Source organism: Oryctolagus cuniculus, chromosome 13, assembly GCF_964237555.1.
Source record: "Oryctolagus cuniculus chromosome 13, mOryCun1.1, whole genome shotgun sequence".
In the NCBI taxonomy this organism is placed as follows: domain Eukaryota; kingdom Metazoa; phylum Chordata; class Mammalia; order Lagomorpha; family Leporidae; genus Oryctolagus; species Oryctolagus cuniculus.
In genome coordinates, this window is record NC_091444.1 from 96,335,616 (window position 1) to 96,358,225 (window position 22,610).

The 22,610-nt window shown below is 44.6% G+C and overlaps 1 non-coding gene across 5 annotated transcripts in view; it reads left to right on the top strand.

Annotated features, from left to right (window-relative positions):
- Positions 1-610: 610 nt before the first annotated feature.
- Positions 611-22,610, top strand: part of LOC103352183 (ADAMTS-like protein 2) — a 52,349-nt gene continuing 30,349 nt past the window's right edge. For 4 of the 5 annotated variants that reach the window (XR_011381696.1, XR_011381694.1, XR_011381697.1 and 1 more), the window contains exons 1-2: positions 654-791; positions 21,476-21,653. This is a non-coding gene — a transcript (ADAMTS-like protein 2). Of the gene's footprint in view, positions 792-21,475; positions 21,654-22,610 lie in introns of all 5 variants that reach the window. The other variant, XR_011381698.1, reaches the window with a different exon arrangement.

Below are 22,610 nucleotides of genomic sequence, written 5' to 3' on the forward strand. Positions count from 1 at the left end.
GAGAACGCCCCGCGGGCCGCCCTCAGCCCGGGAGAGGCCCCGAGCGCAGTCCCGGGCCTCGGAGGAGATGCGGGCGGCGCGGGCTCCCTCTGCCCCGAGCCCGCGGGGAGGCGGGTGAGTGCGGGGCTGCGCGGGCGCGGGGTCTCCCGCCGCCGTCCTCCCTCCCGCCCCACCTCGCCCCCTGCCCCCGCGCTCGCCGTCGGCGGAGACCCCGGCGTGGCCGCGCGGCTGCGGGTGCTCACGGGCGGTGTCGGGCGGCTGCGGCGTCTCCTGCGGGCTCGCGGACGCGCGTGCTCTCGGGACCCACGGCGGGGCGCCCCGCGTTGCTTCCCTGCACCCGCGTTCCTGCCCCATCTCGGCCGGGGTGCAGGACCTGAACCTGGCTGTGCACGCGCTGCGGGGCGCCGCCGCCCTCGGGCGGGAACCGGGCGGGGGTCTCCGAGTTTCGTCTTTTTACCTGAGTTATGGTGGCCCCTTGTCACCACCGCTGGCCTCTGGGTTTGATAAGGGAGAGGCACGAAGCTAGCGAAGTCTGCGGCGCCACAAGCCACAAGCCACCGCCCCGCCCCTCTGCTTGTCAGTTACACCACGTGCCTCCCCGTGACGCACCTGTTGCATCCGGGGCCCTGGGGCAAACCCCATAAAAGGAGGTGGACCGCCAGGGACGTTACTTCCTAGTGTCGCTCCTGGGTTTTTTGTCCCGTCGTGGACTTGTCTTAGAGGTACTGGTCCATTTTTCCGGCCGCACCTCGTCCCTTCATCCTGTTCTCTACAGACTTCCCCGGCTACAGGTACCGGTTTTGGTTTTCCGGTGGACAGCTGGCCCACTCGTGTGCGTGTCTCCGTGTGCGGGGCCCGTGAGTGTGTGTGTGTAGTCCCCTCTGCCAAATTAGCTGTTGGTACTTGCACGCGAGGCCGGTTTCCGCTTAGCCCCGGGGTCATTGCCCAGGTCAGCCTGTCATGGCGCCCTCGGGCGTTCTAGAAACTTCCGCGCTGACGCCGCGCCTGGCCTAGGAAAGATTCCGGTAGACTCAGGTGTGAGCGAACGCTTAGGTTTCTAGAAAAGTTTGCCGTCCTGACCAGAACATTTTGTGCGCTCAGCTCCTTTGTGCGTGTCTGAGAAGCTGCTCTCAGCGTTTGCTGCGGGTGTGGGTCCGTTCACAATGTTACTTAGGGAGGTGTAAGGAGGAGACGAGGCAGACCGCGTGTGCAAGAGCAGCGACATCCGTGTTGGCCTTGGGCTTGCAGACAGCGCTGCCCGCCTGAGCCTTTCCGCCCGTTCCCAGCTCACACAGCCCTCGGGAGACCGGGAAGCTCGAGTGTGACACACGTCAGCGCGTGCGTACCTGTCCCAATCTAACGCACTTGTCATCGGTCATTCATAGACACACGCTGGGACCCTAAAGCAACAGCACAGAAAGAATGGATATGCTGGTACATCGCATTTTCACTCATGCACCCACACCCCTAGATCAGCTGTTCCCAACCCTGTGCGGTCCAATCCTCAGTGTTTTTTTTTTTTTTTAATTTTTTTTATCTTTTATTTAATGAATATAAATTTCCAAAGTACGACTCATGGGTTACAATGGCTTCCCCCCCCCCATACCGTCCCTCCCACCCACAACCCTCCCCTTTCCCACACCCTCTCCCCTTCCATTCACATCAAGATTCATTTTTGATTATCTTAATATACAGAAGATCAGCTTAGTATACCTTAAGTAAGGATTTCAACAGTTTGCTCCCACACAGAAACATAAAGTGAAAAATAATAGATGATTTTTTTTTAAATGATGATGAAATCAGATCAGACCTATTGTCATGTTTAATCCCAGTGAGAGTCAAGTTGGGAATTGATAATTTCTTTTTTTTTTTTTTACAGAAGATCAGTTTAGTGTACATTAAGTAAAGATTTCAATCGTTTGCACCCCCATAGAAACACAAAGTGAAATATACTGTTTGAGTACTCGTTATAGCATTAAGCCTCAATGTACAGCACATTAAGGACAGAGATCCTACATGAGGAGTAAGTGCACAGTGACTCCTGTTGTTGACTTTACCAATTGACACTCCTGTTTATGGCATCAGTAATCTCCCTATGCACCAGTCATGAGTTTCCAAGGCTATGGAAGCCCCTTGAGTTCTCCGACTCTTATCTTGTTTAGACAAGGTCATAGTCAAAGTGGAGGTTCTCTCCTCCCTTCAGAGAAAGGCACCTCCCTCTTTGAAGACCTGTTCTTTCCACTGGGATCTCACTCACAGAGATCTTTTTGCCAGAGTGTCTTGGCTTTCCATGCCTGAAATACTCTCATGGGCTTTTCAGCCAGATCAATCCTCGGTGTTTATAACGAATACTTTGCAATATTTTAATGCAGTGCAGAAAGTAAAAGTCATTTCTGTAGAATCTTTGCACTTCCGAGCCTTTGTGGCAATGATGGAGGTGAAAAAGCCGATTATCTTCTGTATTTCACTTTATACCCATGTATCTAGTATCCTGGAAGAAAGGTTGGAATGGTCAGTGTCTCTACAAATGAGGAGACAAGGGGAGGAAAAAGCCTTAAATCTTTGTCGTGGGTTAATGTCAGAGTTTGACACAGGCTGGTGCTGGGGTGCAGTAGGTTAATCCTCTGCCTGTGGCGCCAGCATCCTATATGGCCACCAGGTCTAGTCCCTGCTGCTCCTCTTCCAATCTAGCACTCTGCTTGTTGCCTGGGAAAGTAGAGGAAGATGGCCAAATGTTTGGGCCCCTGCACCTGCGTGGGAGGCCCAGAAGAAACTTCTGGCTTCAGATTGGCCCAGCTCTGTCCGATGTGGCCATTTGAGGAGTGAACCATCAGATGGATGGTTACTGTCTCTCAAGTAAATGAATAAAATTTCTCTAAAAATTTGTTAGATTAGCTCTTGATGTTTTAGTTTTTTAAAAGAAAAAGATTTATTTTTTATTATTACTTCTTTGAAAGGCAGAGTTACAGAGGGGCATAGACAGAGAGGTGTTCCTTCTGCTGTTTCGCTCTCCAAATGGCTGTAAGGCTGGAGCTGGTCCAGTCTGAAGCCAGGATCCAGGAGCTTCTTGTGGTCTCCCATGTGGGTGCAGGGGCTCAAGGACTTAGACCCATCCTCCTCGGCTTTCCCAGGCCATAGCAGAGAGCTGGATTGAAAGTGTAGCAGCCAGGACTCGAACCAGTGCCCATATGGGATGCTGGCACTGCAGCTGGCAGCTTAACCCACTATGCCAAAGCTCCAGCCCCAATAAATAAATAAAGACTTTAAAAAAGAATTTGTTAGAAAGCTTAGCTCTTATTTAATGTTACAGAAATTTATTTTAAAGACTAATTCCTATTCAGCCAAAGTGAAATTTCTTTCATTTGAATTTGTTATAAATTTTGTTTTTGGGTTGTTTTGATGACCAATTTAGATAAACAGACTGAAAAGAGTATCATTTATTATTAAATCTCTTACATTTGCTCTTAAGAAAATTGTGAATTATAGTAAAACGTTACTGTTAAAGGCAGGATATATTGGCAGGGAATACACTTGAATTCCTTAAATCTTTTGGCAATATTGATATAGAGAACCCTAGTACAGAACTGATATGTTCTAGACTCATTTTCCAAAAAAGTTAAAATATTTCACAGTAGCATTCTTATCCTATTTCTTACTAATTCGGAAGGCACACAGGGAACTCCCACAGCTGTTGGAGTCATGTTCACCTGTCAGCTTTGCATTGCTGTGGATGTTATGGCTACAAGAAAGCCAGGATAGCAGACTTCAGCTTTGCAGTGTGAATCTAAGGGATGTGAGGCCCAGCTCACAGGAGCGTCTCTCACTTAATCCCCAGCCCCAGCCGAGCCCTGAACCAAAGCCTGTGCTGCCAGTCCCCTCCAGTTCTTGTTTTTACTCCAGGAGTTTTCTGTCCAGCTGTTTGAATTCTTTCTCCCTGACCCAGAGAAACTATAAAGCAACTAATTTCAGGGCAAGCAGGTACCAGGAAATCCTTCGATATTAGTTGTACTTAGGGCTGGCCAACTTTTCTTGAGTTAATGAGTAAGCAGATAATTAAAAATCAATCTCTAGAATGAATACATAGAACATGGGTTGGATAGTACAGGTTTAAAACCAGAAAACAGAAGATATTCCAGTGAGAAGGTGGATCTGTTGTCTTTTTCTCTTTCTCTTTTTTTTTTTAAGACTTAGTTATTAATTTGAAAGTCAGAGTTACACAAGAGAGAAGGAGAAGCAGAGAGAGAGAGAGAGCGAGCTTCCATCTGCTGGTTCACTCCCCAATTGCTGCAATGGCAGGAGCTGTGCCAATCTGAAGCCAGAAGCCAGGAGCTTGTTCTGAGTCTCCCACGCGGGTGCAGGGGCCTAAGGACTTGGGCCACCTTCTACTACTTTCCCAGGCCATAGCAGAGAGCTGAATCAGAAGTGGAGCAGTTGGGACTCAAACCGGCACCCATATGGGATCCTGGCACTGGAAGCGGCGACTTTACCTGCTATGCCACAGCACCAGCCCCTCTTCTTACTCTTTCCACTCTGAGCAGACTTGGGTGTTGGGGACCCAATGGGCGTGGCCTTGACCAGAGCAGCCAGAATGGGCCTGGAACCCTTGTCTGGAGAGTACCCCTCTGAATGAAGCGGTATTGAAGGCGATGATTAGGTTTGTGGTGAATTCACATCCCCAAGGCAAAGTTTGTTTCTGTAGAACCACTCGAATGGAAAACCAATTTGGAGCCCTCAGCGTGTGAGTCGGGTTATGGTGTCAGCCAAGCTGGGTGATTGTATGTGGTATTTAACATCTTCTGTGTGTTTTTCCTGATTGGTTCAAGGTTTGGAGCCAATCATGTTGCCTTTCTGAGTCTCATAAACCCTTTGAAGCAGGGATTGCAAACTGGGGGCCCTCAGAGGAAAGCTGAAGGTATTTTGCTTGGGAAACACAGTACCTAAATTTTAAATTTGAATTAAATTTTCTTCTGATGGGGATACATTCTCCAGGTCACCATGTAGCCAACAGATGCTGCTGCTTCATGCCTGATCTCTTGCCACGTGTAGTACCCACTGAATGGCAGCAGTGTGCTCTGTGACTTCTGAGACAGGCAGAATCCCCTCTGGTGTTTAAATCTGTGAATTCCTGGGGCAGCAGGGAGAGGCTGGTCAATTTTGCTCAATATAAGGAGAGATTTCCCAACAGTTGGTTCTGTCCTCAAATGAGAACCTTTCACATCTGAGATTTTTCTTAAAGATGTAATTACTTATTTGAAAGTCAGAGTTACACAGAGAAGGAGAGGCAGAGAGAGAGAGAGAGAGAGAGAGAACTTCCATCTGCTGGTTCACTCCCCAGTTGGCCACAATAGCCAGAGCTGTGCCGATCCAAAGCCAGGAGCCAGGCGCTTCCTCCAGGTCTTTCCATGTGGGTGCAGGGGCCCAAGGACTTGGGCCATCTTCTATTGCTTTCTCAGGCCATAGCAGAGAGCTGGATCAAAAGTGGAGCAGCTGGGACTAGAACCAGTGCCCATATGGGAAGCCGACACTCTAGGCGGCAGCTTTACCTGCTGCACCACAGTGCTGGCCCCTCAAATCTAAGATTCAAAAAAAAAATTCTATCACCACTTTAAACCATGTGCTATCAATTTATCGCTCTTGAACATGGCTAAAAAAAAATATGTATTTACATAAGTTATATAAACCTAATGACATGTTGTTAGTGAATATAATATCTAAGTATATATTTAATTAGATAATAAATATGTATATACACATTGATGTGTGTGTATATATGTTGGGGGCCAGCCTTCATTTATTTTTAATTTTTTAAATTTTTATTTATTCGAGAGATACAGACAGATGGTATCATCCTTTGGTTCATACCGAAAATCTTCACAACAGCTGGGGCTGGGCCAAGGCCAAAGCCAGGAGCTGGGAACTCAATCCAGGATCCCACATGGATGACAAGGACCCAAGCCATCACCTGCTGCTTCCCAGGTACACATTAGCAGGAAGCTGGAATCGGGAGTGGAGCAGGGACTTGAAGCCAGACACTCTGATATGGAATGTGGGCATCCCAACAGGCAGCTTATCTGCTAGGCCAAATGCCCACCCCAGCCTCAGTTTGTTTTGTGCCTTGGGCATTCTCTCTGCCACCACCTTGTTCTTTGGTTTACGTGTGGACTTTCAAAGTTTAACACATCAAAAACAGTTTCCAGATTAGCCAGAGCTTCCTGTAGATGCATTTCTCCTTTTTTGCTCTGTGATTATTTGTGAAAATAAGCCGGAATTTTATCTTTCTAAAGATTTATTTTATGTATTTGAAAGGCAGAGTTCCACCCTCCAATTCACTTCCCAGATGAACACAATGAAGCCCTGAGCCTAGAATTTCATCCATATCTTCCATGTGGGTGGCAGGGGCCCATGTGCTTGGACCATCTTTCGCTGCTTTCTCAGGCACGTGAGCAGGAATCTGGATTGGAAGTGGGACATCCAGGACTCAAATAAGCAGGTCATGGGATGCTGATGTCAGACAGTGTCTTAACCCATTGCTCTACAACGCTGGCCCCATGAATTTCATTTAAGAATTGTAAAACTGTCCTCTTCTCTTCTCTTCTCTTCTCTTCTCTTCTCTTCTCTTCTCTTCTCTTCTCTTCTCTTCTCTTCTCTTCTCTTCTCTTCTTTGACAGGCAGAGTGGACAGTGTGAGAGAGAGACAGAGAGAAAGGTCTTCCTTTGCCGTTGGTTCACCCTCCAATGGCCGCCGCAGCTGGTGCTGCGGCCGGTGCACCGTGCTGATCCAATGGCAGGAGCCAGGTACTTCTCCTGGTCTCCCATGGGGTGCAGGGACCAAGGACTTGGGCCATCCTCCACTGCACTCCCTGGCCACAGCAGAGAGCTGGCCTGGAAGAGGGGCAACCGGGACAGAATCCGGCGCCCCAACCAGGACTAGAACCCGGTGTGCCAGCGCCGCTAGGCGGAGGATTAGCCTAGTGAGCCGCGGCGGCGGTGACTATTCTACATTTCAAGAGCTCTTTAGTTCTGTATCAGTTTTCCTTCTGTCTCAAATTTGTTTTTGTTCATATGTGTGTATAATGTATTGATTTAAAAGCATAGTGTCAGAGAAAGAGGGAGAGACAGAGAGAGATTTCTCATCTGCTGGTTCTCACCCCATGTGCCTGCATCAGCTAGCGCTGAGCCAGACTGAAACCAGGAGCCAGGAACTTGATCTGAGCCTTCCACATGGTGGTGCGCAGACCCAAGTGCTTGAGCCATCGACTGCTTCTCCCCAGGTGCGTTAGCAGGAAGCACGGCATCCAAGACTTCTCAGATCTGGGATCTGGGTGTCCCAAGCTGCAGCTTATCCCTTTTACCAAAAGACCCACCCCTGAAATTGCTTGAAAACAATTTTTAATGATGTTTTATCTTTAACTGTGCCAGATGGTCACTCCTCCCAAAATATGCTTGTCATTGCTGAACTATTACCCTATTCTTTTTTTTAAATTATTATTAAATATTTATCTATTTGAAAGGCAAAGTTACAGAGAGAGACTAAGAGAGAAAGAGAGATCTTCCATCCACTGGTTCACTCCCCAAATGGCTGCAGCAGTCGGAGCTGGGCCAATCTGAAGCCAGGAGCCAGGACTTCTTTTGGGTCTCCCACGTGGGTGCACGGCTGAGGCACTTGGGCCATTCTTCCTTGCTTTCCAAGGCTGTTGGCAGGGAGCTGGATTGGGATGTAAGCCGGTGGCCATATGGGATGCTGGTGCTGCAGGTGGCGGCTTTACCCACTATGCCGTGATGCGGGCCCCCCTACCCTATTCTTTTGGCTCACACTTAAGTTCAGTATTTTTTTTTTCTAACTTTTGAAAGATGAACTCATCTGTGAAATGAATTAAACATGCTACTCCTTCTGCAAAGATGCCAGCAGTGCTGGCATCCCATATGGGTGCCGGTTCCAGTTCTGGCTGCTCCACTTGTGATCCAGCTCTCTACTATGGCCTGGGAAAGCACTAGAAAATGGCCCAAGTCCTTGAGTCCCTGCACCTGTGTGGGAGACCTGGAAAAGCTCCTGGTTCCTGGCTTCAGATCAGCCCAGCTCTGGCTGTTGTGGCCATTTGGGGAGTGAAGCAGTGGATGGAAGACCTCTCTCTCTCTTTCTCTCTCTCTGTTTCCCCCTCTCTCTGTATCTCTTTCAAAGAAATACATTTTTTTAAAAAAGGTGCATTTCAAGCAGATGGAAGAAATGAATATTAAGGTTGTCCTGTTGTCTTATCTCTGTACTAATTTTGTGTTCCACTACAAACATGACCACATCTGCTGTGCAGTTAGGTGGCCTGTAACACACTCCTCAAAGATGCCACTATTTCCCGTTATCTTTTTCCAAGTTCTTGGCTTTATTTCCATTCTATGTGGAATTCTTTTTTTTTTATTTTTGACAGGCAGAGTGGACAGTGAGAGAGACAGAGAGAAAGGTCTTCCTTTACCGTTGGTTCACCCTCCAATGGCCACTATGGCCGGCACGCTGCGGCCGGCACACCGTGCCGATCCAAAGCCAGGAGCCAGGTGCTTCTCCTGGTCTCCCATGCGGATGCAGGGCCCAAGCACTTGGGCCATCCTCCACTGCACTCCCTGGCCACAGCAGAGAGCTGGCCTGGAAGAGGGGCAACCGGGACAGAATCCAGCACCCTGACCGGGACTAGAAAACCCAGTGTGCCGGCACCACAAGGTGGAGGATTAGCCTATTGAGCCGTGGCGCCGGCCTTCTATGTGGAATTCTATGTCCATAACAACTATGTGCATAGTTGTTATGCACAGTATTCCCTCCAAAGCTAGATATTTTGACTTTCCCCTCCCCAGAAACCTTTTATTTAAGGAATACAAACTCCATTCTTTTCATAAATACAACTTTAGGAATACAGTGATTCTTCCCATTGTACCCACCCTCCCATCCAAACTCCAACCCATCTTCCTCTTATAGTTTTTACTAAGATCTATTTTCATTATTTACTCTATACTAAGTAAAGTGTTCAACAAATTATATAGAAAAAAAACTTCCTCAACACTTGAGACAGGGGCTATTCAAAGTCATTGCATCTCAAAGTGTTAATTTTACTTCTATAGATTAACCTGTTAGGTTCTCTAATAGTTATGACAGAACAGGGAGACCATATAGTATTTGTCCTTTTGGGACTGGTGTATTTCACCAAGTATGATGTTTTCCAATTTCATCTACTTTATTGCAAATGACAGGATTTCATTTTTTTTACTGCTGTGTAATATTCTATGGTGTACAGGTCTCATAATTTCTTTATCCAGTCTTCAGTTGATGGGCATTTGGGTTGATTCCATATCTTCGCTATTGTGAATAGAGCTGCAATAAACGTGGGAGTTCAGATAACTCTTTAATATGCTGTTTCATTTCCACTAAGTAAATTCCCAGGAGTGGGATGGCTGGGTCATATGGTAGATTTATATTTAGATTTCTGAGGTATCTTTATACTGTCTTCCATATTGATTTTACCAGTTTACATTCCCACCAACAGTGGATTAGGCTATCTTTTCCCCCACATCCTTGCCAGCATTTGTTGTTTGTTGATTTCTGTATGAAAGCCATTCTAACTGGGGTGAGGTGAAACCTCATTGTGGTTTTGATTTGCATTTCCCTGATGGCTAGTGATCCTAGGCATTTTTTCATTTGTCTGTTGGCCATTTGGATTTCCTCTCTTGAAAAATGTTTGTTTAAGTCCTTGGCCCATTTCTTAAGTGGGTTGTTTGTTTTGTTGTTGTGGAGTTTTGTGATCTCTTTATATATTCTGGTTATTAATCCTTTATCAGTTGCACAGTTTGTAAATAATTTCTCCCATTTTATCAGTTGCCTCTTCACTTTCCTGTTTCTTTTGCAATAAAAAGTTTCTCAATTTGATGTAAGATTGCTTTAAGCGGGGCCAGGGCCATGGTTAACTTGGTTAACCCTCCGCCTGCGGCACCGGCATCCCATATGGGCACCGGGTTCTAGTCTCGGTTGCTCTTCCTCCAGTCCAGCTCTCTGCTGTGGCCCGGGAGGACAGTGGAGGATGGCCCAAGTGCTTGGGCCCTTGCACCCACATGGGAGACCAGGAAGAAGCCCCTGGCTCCTGGCTTTGGATCAGCACAGGCCGGCCATAACAGCCATTAGGGGAGTGAATCAATGGAAGGAAAACCTTTCTCTCTGTCTCTCTCTCTCTCACTGTCTATAACTCTATCTGTCAAATAAATAATGAAAACGCCAAAAAAAATGGCTTTAAGCTATTTGGGGGTCTCCTATATTTCCATTTAAATTTCAGCATAATTTTTCTATATCTGAGAAGATTATCTTTGGTATTTTGATTGGTATTGCATTGAATCTGTAAATTGCTTTTGGAAGAATGGACATTTTGATGATATTGATCCTTTCAATCCATGAACACGGAAGATTTTTCCATCTTTTTGTATCTTCTTCTATTTCTTTCTTTAACGTTTTGTAATTCTCATTGTAGAGATCTTTGACATCTTTGATTAAATTTATTCTAAGATATTTGATTTATTTTGTAGCAATTGTGCATGGGATTGATCTTAGAAGTTCTTTCTCAGCCATGGCATTTTCTGTGTATACAAAGGCTGTTGATTTTTGTGTATTGATTTTATTTTTTACACTCTTATATGAGTTCCAATAGTCTCTTGGTGGAGTCTTTTGGATCCCTTATATATAGAATCATGTAATCTGCAAATAAGGATAGTTTGACTTCCTCTTTCCCAATTTTTATGCCTTTGATTTCTTTTCCTTGCCTAATGACTCTGGCTAAAACTTCAAGGACTATATTAAACAGCAGTGGTGAGAGCAGGCATCTTTATCTGGTTCTGGATTCCAGTGGGAATGCTTCCAACTTTTCCCCATCCAGTATGATGCTGGCCGTGAGTTTGTCTTAAATTTCCTTGATTGTGTTGAGGAATGTTCCTTCTATACCCAGTTTGCTTAGAGTTTTCATCATGAAAGTATGCTGTATTTTATCAATAAATGATATCAGCACCTGTTGAGAAAACCATATGATTTTTATTCTTCAGTTTTTTAATGTGATGTTATCACATTGATTGATTTACAAATGTTGAACCATTCCTGCATACCAGGGATAAATCCCACTTGGTCTGGGTGAATGATCTTTCTGATGTGTTGGATTTGATTGGCTAGATTTTTTTTTTGAGGATTTTTGTGTCTATGTTCATCAGAAAAATTGGTCTATAGTTTTCTTTCTCTCTTGTGCCTTTTCTGGGTTTAGGAATTAAGGTGATGCTGGCTTCATAGAAAGAATTTGGGAGGATTCCCTCCCTTTTAGTTGTTTTGAATAACTTGAGAAGAATTGGAGTTAGTTCTTTAAATATCTGATGGAATTCAGCAGTGAAGCCATCCAGTCATGTGCTTTTCTTTGTTGGGAGGGTCTTTATTATTGATTATTTTTGTCTCTTTTTAACAGTTTTTGTGTTAAAGTCTATTTTGACTGATACTAGGATGGCTACCCCAACTCTTTTTTGGTTTGTGTTAGCACAGAATATCTTTTTCCATCCTTTCACTTTCAGTCTGCATGCATCTTTTTTGGTGAGATGTGTGTCTTGTAGGCAGCCAATAGATGGGTTTTGTTTTTTTAATCCATTCCCAGTCTGTATTTTAACTAGAGAGTTGAGGCCATTTGCCTTCAAGGTGACTACTGGTAAGTAATGACTTTGCCTTGCCATTTTACCATAAATATTCCTATTTTTTACTTTGGATTTCCGTTGTGCTTTTACTGGGAGATTCTTTCCTTTCCCTTCTTTTGTAGCGATGACCATGTTTCTGTTTTTCAGTGTGCAGCACCTCCTTAAGCAGTTTCTGTAGGGCTAGATGACTGGTGGCAAATTCTTTCAATTTCTGTTTGTCATGGAAGGCCTTTATTTCACTTTCATTCATAAATGAGAGCTTTGCAGGGTACATTATTCTGATTGACAGTTCTTTTCTCTTAAGACTTGGAATGTATCTTGACATTCTCTCCTAGCCTGAAGGGTTTCTGATGAGAAGTCAACTGTAATTAAATGGTAGGGCATCCCATATTCATGGATTGAAAGACTTGATTGTGCTAAAACATCAATGTGCCAGAAGTGATCTACAGATTCAACCCAGTCCATATCAGAACCCCAAATACATCTTAGCAGAAAAAGAAAAATTATCCTAAAATTCATGTGGGATCTCAGGGAACTCTGAAGACTAAAACAATAATGCAAGAACTAAGTTGGAGTACTCATTCTTTCTGATTTCAAAACACCATAGTACTTGTGTAAAGAAAAGTGTGCATTAGAATATAGAGTGGAATATAATAGAGAGCCAGAAATAGACCATTGGCATATATGAGTAAGTCAAATGATTTTCAGCAAAGGTGCTAAGATCCTTCAAAAGGGAAAGGAGAGTATTTTCAGCAAATGGGGATGAGAAAATCAAGTATTCACATATAAAAGAATGAAATGGAACTCTTACACCATGTACAAAAACTAACTGTAAGTAGATCAAAGACCTAAACATAAAAGCCGAAGCTATTGAAACTCTTAAAAGTGTACATTGGTGGGGGCTGGTGCTGTGGCGCAGTGGGTTAACGCCCTGGCCTGGAGCACCAGCATCCCATATGGGTGCCAGTTTTAGTCCCGGCTGCTCCTCTTCTGATGCAGCTCTCTGCTATGGCCTGGGAAAGCAGTAGAAGATGGTCAAAGTCCTTGGGCCCCTGCACCCACATGGGAGACCTGGAGGAAGCTCCTGTTTCCTGGTTTCAGATCGGTGTAGCTCCAGCCATTTTGGCCAATTGGGGAGTGAACCATCGGGTGGGAGACCTCTCTCTCTGCCTCTCTTCTCTCTGTGTAACTCTCTTTTGAATAAATAAATTTAAAAAATCTTAAAAAAGGCAAAGAGAAGTATACATTGGTTAAAACCCTTGTAACATTGAATTCAAAAGAGATTTCTTGAACATCACAGCAAAATCACAGACAACAGAAGAAAAAATATACATTATACATATTGGATGTCACTGAAATTAAAACATGTAAATTAAAGAACAATACTGTGATCACATGAAGTGTTAAAGTGAACATATAGATAGGATTAAGTGTTCAAGTGATCATATAAATAGGATCAAGTGTTTGGTAATAATAATAAATAGAATTTAAAAGAATAGAATATTCCAAGATGGGAAGCTCTCCATACAGCCGACTTACAGAATGACAGTCACTTTAAGTAACACTCTGACCTCAGAATCAGCCCTTAAGGCTTACTTGTCTGGTTGAAAAGCCCATGATAGCATTTCAGGCATGGAAAGCCGAGACACTGTGGTTAAAAAATGTGCTATATGAAGGATCTCTGAGTAAGACCCCATTGGAAAGAAGGGGCCATCAAAGAAAGATGTACTTTTCGCTAAAGGGAGGAGAGAACTTCTTCTTTGCTTATGTCCTTGTATAAATACTGATGGAGTTTGTAGACTGAAAAGTCTTTCATAGCCTAGGCAGCTCATGTCAAGAGCCTTGGGTGGTCACTGACATCATACATAAGAGTGTTAATTGTTAAATTAAGAACTCCCCATGCAGGACCTATGTCTTTAATGAATTGTAAAATGAGAGTTAATTGTAAAACTAGTTGTCAAACAGTTTTGTGTGTGTGTGTGTGTGTGAGTGCAAATTGTTGCAATCTTTACTTAGTATAGAGTTGGTCTTATGTGTACAAAGTTAATGGAAAATGAATCTTAATGGAGAATGGGATTGGCAAGGGGAGAGGGAGGAGGGTTGGGGTGGAGTATAGGTGGGAGGGCAGGTATTGTGGGAAGAATAACTATATTCCTAAAGCTGTACTTATGGAATTTGTATTCCTTAAAAAATAAGTGAAAAAAATAAAAAATAATTTAAAAAGGACAGTAGTAGCAGAAGGAAGACAGCCTATGCAATGGGAAGAAATACTTGTAGATCATGTATTTATCTGAAAAATAATTACTTTCCAAAAGGTCACCAGCTCTAATCATTAGGAAATGCAAATCAAAGATACACATATCCATTAGGATGGCTACTCTAAGAGAGAGGGAGAGAGAAAGCCAAGACAAAATAACAAGTGTTGGTGAGGTGAGCATGTCAAGAAATTGGAACTCTTGTACACAATTACTGGAAATGTAAAATGTTTTCTCTTGGGAAAACAGTATCACAGTTTCTCAGAAACATAAAAATGAAATTATATGATTCAATAATTGTTTCTTGTTATGTTCTGAAAATAATTGAAAGTGAGATCTTGGCCGGCGCTGGGGCTCAATAGGCTAATCCTCCACCTGCAGCACTGGCACAATGGGTTCTAGTCCCGGTTGGGGTGCCGGATTCTGTCCCAGTCGCTCCTCTTCCAGTCCAGCTCTCTGCTGTGGCCCGGGAAGGCAGTGGAGGATGGCCCAGGTCCTTGGGCCCTGCACCCGCATGGGAGACCAGGAGAAGCACCTGGCTCCTGGCTTAGGATTGGCGTGGTGTGCCGGCCGCAGCAGCCATTGGAGGGTGAACCAATGGAAAAGGAAGACCTTTCTCTTTGTCTCTCTCTCTCTCACTGTCCACTCTGCCTGTCAAAAAAAAAAAAAAAGAAAGAAAGAAAGAAAGAAAGAAAAGAAAGTGAGATCTTGAGATATTTGTACACCCATGTTCATAGCAGCATTAATCATAGCAGCATTAATTAATATTCAGAAAAGCAAAGATGTGAAAATGACAAGTGTCCAGTGGCAGATGGTTGGATAAATAATGTGTGATATATATTTACAATGGGATATTATTTAATTTTGAAAAAAAGGCAGTTACAACATATTGCAACAAAGATGAGCTTTAACGACACTCTACTAAGGGAAATAAGCCAATCATAAAAAGAGAAATGTTGCATGATTGCAGTGTGTAAAGTGCCTGGAGTAGTCCCAGTCATAGAGACAGAGCAGAATGGTAGTTTCCAGGTGCTGAGGGACTATTATTTAATGGGTGCAGAGTTCCAGTTTTATAAAATGAGAAGAGTTAGGGGCATGGGTGATGGTAGCACAACTGTTGAGTGTACTCAGTGTCACCAATGTAAAATGTTCAAGATGGTAAGTTTTATGTTACCTGGTTTTCACCCCAATGAAATAAATAGAAAAAACCCTGCTTGTATACATGGTTGCATTATAGATGTTGTAAGTGAAAAACAGCATTCCACTTCCCACCAGGAACACACCTGTTGCTTTAGATGTTTAGCTACATGTGCCTCCAGAGTGTGTTCATACTGTTGTATATAGCCACATTGCCCAGTGTTAAAAATGTACTACTCTGTCTGACCTTCTACACACAGAAATACTTCCCAATGTAACCTTCATTTTAAAACATTTAGTGCTTCTATTATGAGTAAGTGTATTTTAAAAAATGCTTTCCATTCCTCTACAACCTTTGTTTTTCCTAGAGTTAATAGTTGCCTGTTTTCATCTGTGTAGTTTTATGTGTTTCTAATAGTAAGTTATCTTCACATTCTCCATCAAAATTCAGGCCAAAAATATTTTTCCCTTGAGAAAAGGCACTGTGGTGTTGGTCTCTAACTTCAGGTTAGGAGTCTGTCATTCTTCTTGATCTTCCATATATGACCATCACTCCCCTCCCCCTGTTTGATCTTTACTCCTCTCCTCAGAGATTATGTTAAAGCAAATTCCAAATATCATTTTCATTTTATCTGCAAATATTTTATTATATACTTCTAATGGAAGAGGTCATTTCTATTCACATAATCACAATACCTTATCACAATATCATGACTTTAAAGCATTAACCATAGAGGGGATGTTTGGCTTAGTGGCAGTCAAGGTACATGTGAAGATATCTGCGCCCCATATCAGTCCTGACTCTGGCTTCCTGCTGAGACAAATCCTGAGAGGCAGCAGGTGATAGCTCACATAGTTTGGTTCCTGCCATCCACAGCGGAGATGGAGATTAAGTTCAGTGTTATTAGGAGAAGAAGCCTGATCATTTGTATTACAGAGTCTGCCATGATTGGGGTTTTGCTGAGTATACCCCTTGGTGCCAATGAACAGGTTTCCCTTTCCTATGTTTCTCTTGGGAACTGGTAGTTGGCTGCGTAGGTTTGATTAGTTTTAGTGTAATTACTCTCTAGGTGATGTACACTGGCTTCTTCCCCCCCCCCCCCAGAAATCTTTTATTTAAGAAATACAAACTTCATATATTTCATAACTACAACTTTAGGAACATGGTGATTCTTCCCACCATATCCACGCTTCCATCCCTCTTCCTCCTCACTCTCCTATTCCCATTCTTATTTTTTACTAACATCTATTTTCAATTAACTTTATACATATATGATTATTCAACAAATATTATGAAAAAAAATCCTTCCTCAACATTCGGGACAAGGGCTGTGCAAGTCGTTGCTTCTCAAAGTGTCAATTTCACTTCTATATCTTGCCTTTTGTGTGCTCTATTTGTTATCACAAGTCAGGGAGAACATATGGCATTGGTCCTTTGGGACTGGCTTGTTTCACTAAGTGTGGTGCTTTCCTACACTGGCTTCTTTAAACATCAAGTGGAATGCTGTTCCCCCATTGTTTCTCTTGCTGGCTCACTGCAGCACCTGACCCTGCTAAGTGTGATACTGTGACCACTACTTTGTGAAATTCTCTTCCCCTCATTGGACCTTGTACAAGGGAAAAGGAAGGATCAGAAACTGCCAGCCAGTTGGCATTTTGAACTGGAATGCAACACATTTATTATGACAAAAATCCTAATAAACAGCAGGGAAGAATGTGTTTGGATAAGGGATTAAGATGTCCTGCAAAGCTTTAGGATGTTAAAGGCCGCAGAACTAGATTGAAGAAATGAATTTGCACTCAGTTGCGAATGACCCCACAGACCAAACCTTTCTTACCACTTCTTGCTGTCATCAGCACCTCACTTGTCAGTGACTTGGTTTGGAATTCAGAAGATATGTTCACTCTCCTGTGTGCGCATCGAAGCCTCAGCATCAGATACCCAGGAGGCCCTCAATCCATGCGTACAGTTGAGTGATTTCATTGCATATAATGGCCAGTGGAAAATTTAGGCACAGAGTCTTAGCTATTGAAAGATACAGGAAACAAATTAAGTCTTCCAGTAACTCGAGAACTCCCAGCTATCATGCATATGGCTCTCCCAGGTTAGAGGCGTGGGTAGGAAGCAGCTTGCACTAGTCTGTTTTCTGTTGCTGTTAACAAAATACATGAATCAGAGTACTTTCTAAAGAAAAGTCCATTTTAGAGGTTGAAAGCCCAAGATCAGGCACCCCCATCCCCATCTGCTTGGCTTCTTGGCTGCCTCATGGTGTCATGGAACAGCGGAAAATGAACCAGCCATGTGTAGAAAGGTCAAGTGCATGGAGCGCCTGGTTTTATAACAACCAATACTCAAAATAGCTCACTCACTCCATGAGACCAGCACCTTTCTCTTCTAAAAGTGATGCCTGCATGCTCTCATTACCTGCCACTAGGCCCCACACCTTAAAGGCCCCGTAACCTCTCACATTGCCATTCTGCAGACCATACTTTCTGTACATGAACCCTCAAGGGAAGCACTCAGCCCATATCCAAACCATAACATAGCTTACCAGAAGTCTTCCATAGCTCCTTTGGCTTTGCATATTGTGCGTACTGTCAAACTAAGTCATGTCAAAAGAGACCTTGAGGGGTGGGCATTTGTCATAGTGGTTAAGATGTCCTAAGGGACATCTTGAATTCCATATGGCAGTGCCTTAGTTTGAATCCTGTATCCATTTTTTTTTTAAAAGACTTGCACACTCTAAAGTATAAAGAATAGTTGGAATCACTTAAGTAGTGAACAACAGTCCACACTTGGGGCTGACATTGTGGCATAGCAGGTAAAACCTGTGACTACAATGCTGGCATCCCATGTCAGCACCAGTTCACGTCCAGGCTGCTCCACTTCTGACCTAGCTCCCTGCAAATGGCTTGGCTTGGAAAAGTCAGCAGAAGATTACTTAATGTTCAGGCCAATGCCACCCATGTGGGAGACCTGGATGAAGCTCCTGGCTCCACACCTAGTCATTAACACTCAGGAGTTGGCAGCCATTCTACTAGCTTTTATCAGGTTATGAACACCTCAGGGTTCTGATTTTTTTGTATCCCCCAGAAAGGAGTGGAGAAAAGAGACAGGGACCAACCTCAACAGAGACAGGTTGCTTCATTGAAGCACAGAGGGGCGGCAGTCTGTTCTTGCAAAGAGACTGCACACAGGGCACATGTAGGGCTGGGCTTTTATCTGGTTGTCAAGGGAAGTTGCCACTGGTGGGAGAGAGAACTTGCTTCCAGGAGCTTTCCAGAAGCCTTATAGGCCTTTCACTTATCCTGTTTAGCAAGCTTCTTTGTAAGCTGTTTTGCAAGGGGATATGAGAGGTCATGAGTGGATCTCCCACAGTTATGGGGGGGTCTCTGGCAGGAGGGAGGGATTGGGGGAGGGAGACTTTCTTGTGAACCTTATTGTCCTTTAGATTCTGCCTTGAGTTACAGGATCCAAGTAGGAGTCACACAGCCGACCAAGTGACTGTAGTGTTCAAGAGGTGAGATAAAGAAATAAAGATCAGGGGCTGGTGCTGTGCTGCAGCGGGTTAACGCCCTGGCCTGGAGCGCCGGCATCCCATATGGGCACCGGTTCTAGTCCTGGATGCTCCTCTTCTGATCCAGCTCTCCGCTATGGCCTGGGAAAGCAGCAGAAGATGGCCCAAGTCCTTGGGCCCCTGCATCCATGTGGGAGACCTGAAAGAGGCTCCTGGCTCCTGGCTTTGGATCGGCCCAGCTCCGGCCATTGCAGCCATCTGGGGTGTGAACCAACCGATGGAAGACCTCTCTCTCTCTGCCTCTCCTCTCTCTCTGTAACTCTTTCAAATAAATAAATAAATCTTTTTTAAAAAAAGAAGAAGTAAAGGTTAGCCCTCAAGTCCTTCCTGTGAGATTGTGGCTGACATAATGGCAGGGAATCGTGTTGCATGGCATTGATCAGGGCCATTTTGTGCTCCCTCCTATCTGCCCCTCTTTGTGGCTCAGGTACTTGGCCCACTGCTTTTTCTCTCTCTCTGGTTCCCCTGAACTCACTGGTGAAATGAACATGCCATATCCCACTGATTTGCTCATATTCATAAAATGATACAAATGTTGTGAAAGGTATTTGGGATGTGTAGTAAGTTGAACACACAGGGAAACTTGTAACCCAACCAAATACATCTTTATCTTTTCCTATTCTGATGAACAAAAACAAACTCCTGAGCCTGTGACTGACTGAAGTATCTATTCAAACAGAAAAGTAAAGCTTGCTTGTGCATGCAAGGAAGCAGTCTTGAGAAAGCCAGCTGAAGCTGTGAAGTAATCTTGCCCTCCTTGGTCAGCAGGACCAGAGATTTCAATTTAACAGAATGAAAAGGCGACAAATGACTAAGGGCACACACAGTAAGCGTGGGCTTTGGCTGAGTGGACTTCATCCTGATTGATAAAACACTGGAGGCTCAACACAAATCTTTGTCTCTTTCAGATACCAGTGAAATAAGATTTTGAATACTTAGTTTTTGCAGAGCATGCTGCTATCCCCTCCTCCTAATGAGGTCAGGCCATAAAGCAAGTTTCTCATGGAATTGCACTGACATCTGGGATATGCTGTTATGAGACCTGCAATAGGCTTTTACACTGGTTCAGCAGCCCAACCTCTTGTACAGCCTCTTTAAAAACCACAGGCTAGGCCGGCGCCGCGGCTCACTAGGCTAATCCTCTGCCTGCGGCGCCAGCACACCGGGTTCTAGTCCCGGTTGGGGTGCCGGATTCTGTCCCGGTTGCCCCTCTTCCAGGCCAGCTCTCTGCTGTGGCCAGGGAGTGCAGTGGAGGATGGCCCAGGTGCTTGGGCCCTGCACCCCATGGGAGACCAGGAAAAGCACCTGGCTCCTGGCTCCTGCCATCGGATCAGCGCGGTGCGCTGGCCGCAGCGCGCCGGCAGCGGCGGCCATTGGAGGGTGAACCAACGGCAAAAGGAAGACCTTTCTCTCTGTCTCTCTCTCTCTCTCACTGTCCACTCTGCCTGTCAAAAAAAAATTAAAAAAAAATTAAAAACCACAGGCTACCCTCACTCACCAAGATAGTAGTACTTGAGACGGACTGTGTTACTGTCTTCATCTGTCAATAGACTCTCAATCTATCCTCATTACCTTGGTTCAGCACGAAGGACAGGGACTGCACTTTCTATAACACTGACTTCTTCCTCTATTTCCCAGTTCTACAAAAGAACCTCTCTCCTAAGGGGCCCTGACCCCTTAAGCATGTCCATTTCCTTTGGTAACTGAGAGTCAAAACTGTGTTATCTCAAGAACAGGGACTGTGATTACAGATCCACTTGTTCCCTATCCACATGTCCCATACTCACTATTCAACCTATGCCATGGGGCCATATTCTTGGTGAGTGGCGCCTTCACACTGTAGCCTAGGGAGATGGACCTCTGTATTTCATAATGGGCATTATGTCATGCAACAATGGTGGTCGAGCATGACATAAAGGCTACAGTTGGCCTGGAAAATTACAGTTACTCATTTTCATTTTTGACAAGATGAGCAACTAACAGAGTCTTAAATGACAAAAAAGTTATCTCAGATTTTCTGGTCTCTGTCCCCTCCTCACCCTCCTTTCGGCCCTGTGCCCCAACCTCACCCTTGTTCTGATACTTTAGCCCAGTGTCCTGCTCCATCTGCAGGTTCACACCTGCCACACCGTCCTGATCCTTCACCCTGGTCTCACCCTCTTTCTGTTCCTGCATGCCAATATCGCCCTCCTTCAAATCACCCATCCGGGCATCACCGTCTTTCCAGTACTCCCTACTATTGTCCCATAAGCCCCCGTGCTTCCTATTCACCTCATTTTGTTGGTCCTGATGCTATTCTCCAGTATGATCCACATCTAACTGTTTTCTGCCCGACTTTTTTCCTCCCTCTGACTAATGACAACTCTTACCACTATCCAACCTTAATTCTCTCCATGCCCAGCTCTTCCTGTGTTCCAGCTGGACCACCCAGTCACCGCCATGTGCATTTTCCTCGCCTTTCCCGTTACTCCTCTGTCTTAGCCCCAACCCCTCCTAACAGCCCTGCTTAATAGCTACATGCACTGTCCTAGTCGATGGAAATCCAGCCACCCTTCCAGACTTCAGGATTCACAACTCTCATCCCGGGCAGAGTTTCTCTCCTTCTGGGACAGTTCTTTTGAAGCTCAGAATTGAAAAACCTCTGGATCTGAGCAGCCTGACCTGGTGGGTATAGGGAACAGAGTGATGGCAAATCAACTCTCATCCTGAAATGTCATCTCAGCCAGTTACAGGACCCCTTCCTGTGAACAGAGCCTGGTTAGGTGACTGCTATCTGTATTTTGCTTTCATCTCCATCTCATTCTCTCTCTCTCTGCAGATGCCAAAGTACCTTCACCCGCTTCCTGTTTTTCCAGACATGACTGATTTTCTCTCCTGCAAGAACAACGTGCCTACACCAGACTCTCTAACTGTGGTCTACTTGTGTAACCACAGAGCAAGATATAGGACCAGTGATGAGGGGACCGTGAGGAGAGGAATCGTCTAGTCTCAGGAGGGTAAGTTTTGTTGTTCTGAGTTCAAGTAGTAAAAGAGATGATGAGTCCTGAGAGGATAGAGAACACAGGAACAGTGGTATAGATAGAAGGAGATTCATAATTTGTAGTGCCGTTTGTTTTACTGCTTTATTTGGGGTCACGTTTGTGGATGCTGTTTGGGCCCAGTTCAATCCCAGGTTCTTTTTCTCTATCGTGGATTCCAAAATCATGCCCAGGATTTTCTACCTGCAAGAAGGGTGTGTGCCCCTCCATTGTGTTCTCGTCAAAGCTGTAAAGTTTCAGGCTCTCTGTTTGCTGCCTCTACCTCAGGAGGTGAATCTATAAGGCAAGAAAATGTCTAAATCCTACTCACATAATACCATAATTTTTTTAAAATTTTTTTTTAAAAAAATTTCCTCAAGCTAATATATAGATACAATGCAATGCTAGTCAACAACCTCCATAGATGTTTTCTTGGATCTCACAAGCTGATTGTAATCTATATGACAATGGAAGAATATCCAAACTCCATTTAAAAATGTAATACTATATTTGTTATTCTCTACAGTGTCCCTTTGTTTGCCTCTAGATGCTTATAATTTTGGTTTTCAGCAATTTGATTGTGTTTTTGGGGGTAAGGAAAAAAATGAAACTAAAGGGATCACAACAGCTCACTTGGCTAATCCTCCGCCTGAGGCGCCTGCACCCAGGGTTCTAGTCCTGGTCTGGGCACCAGATTCTGTCCCGGTTGCTCCTCTTCCAGTCCAGCTCTCTGCTGTGGCTCAGGAAGGCATTGGAGGATGGCCCAAGTGTTTGGGCCCTGCACCCGCATGGGCGACCAGGAGGAAGCACCTGGCTCCTGGCTTTGGATCAGTGCAGCCATTTGGGGGGTGAACCAATGGGAGGAAGACCTTTCTCTCTGTCACTCTCTCTGTCACTGTCTAACTCTGCCTGTCTCAGAATCAGCCCTTAAGGCAT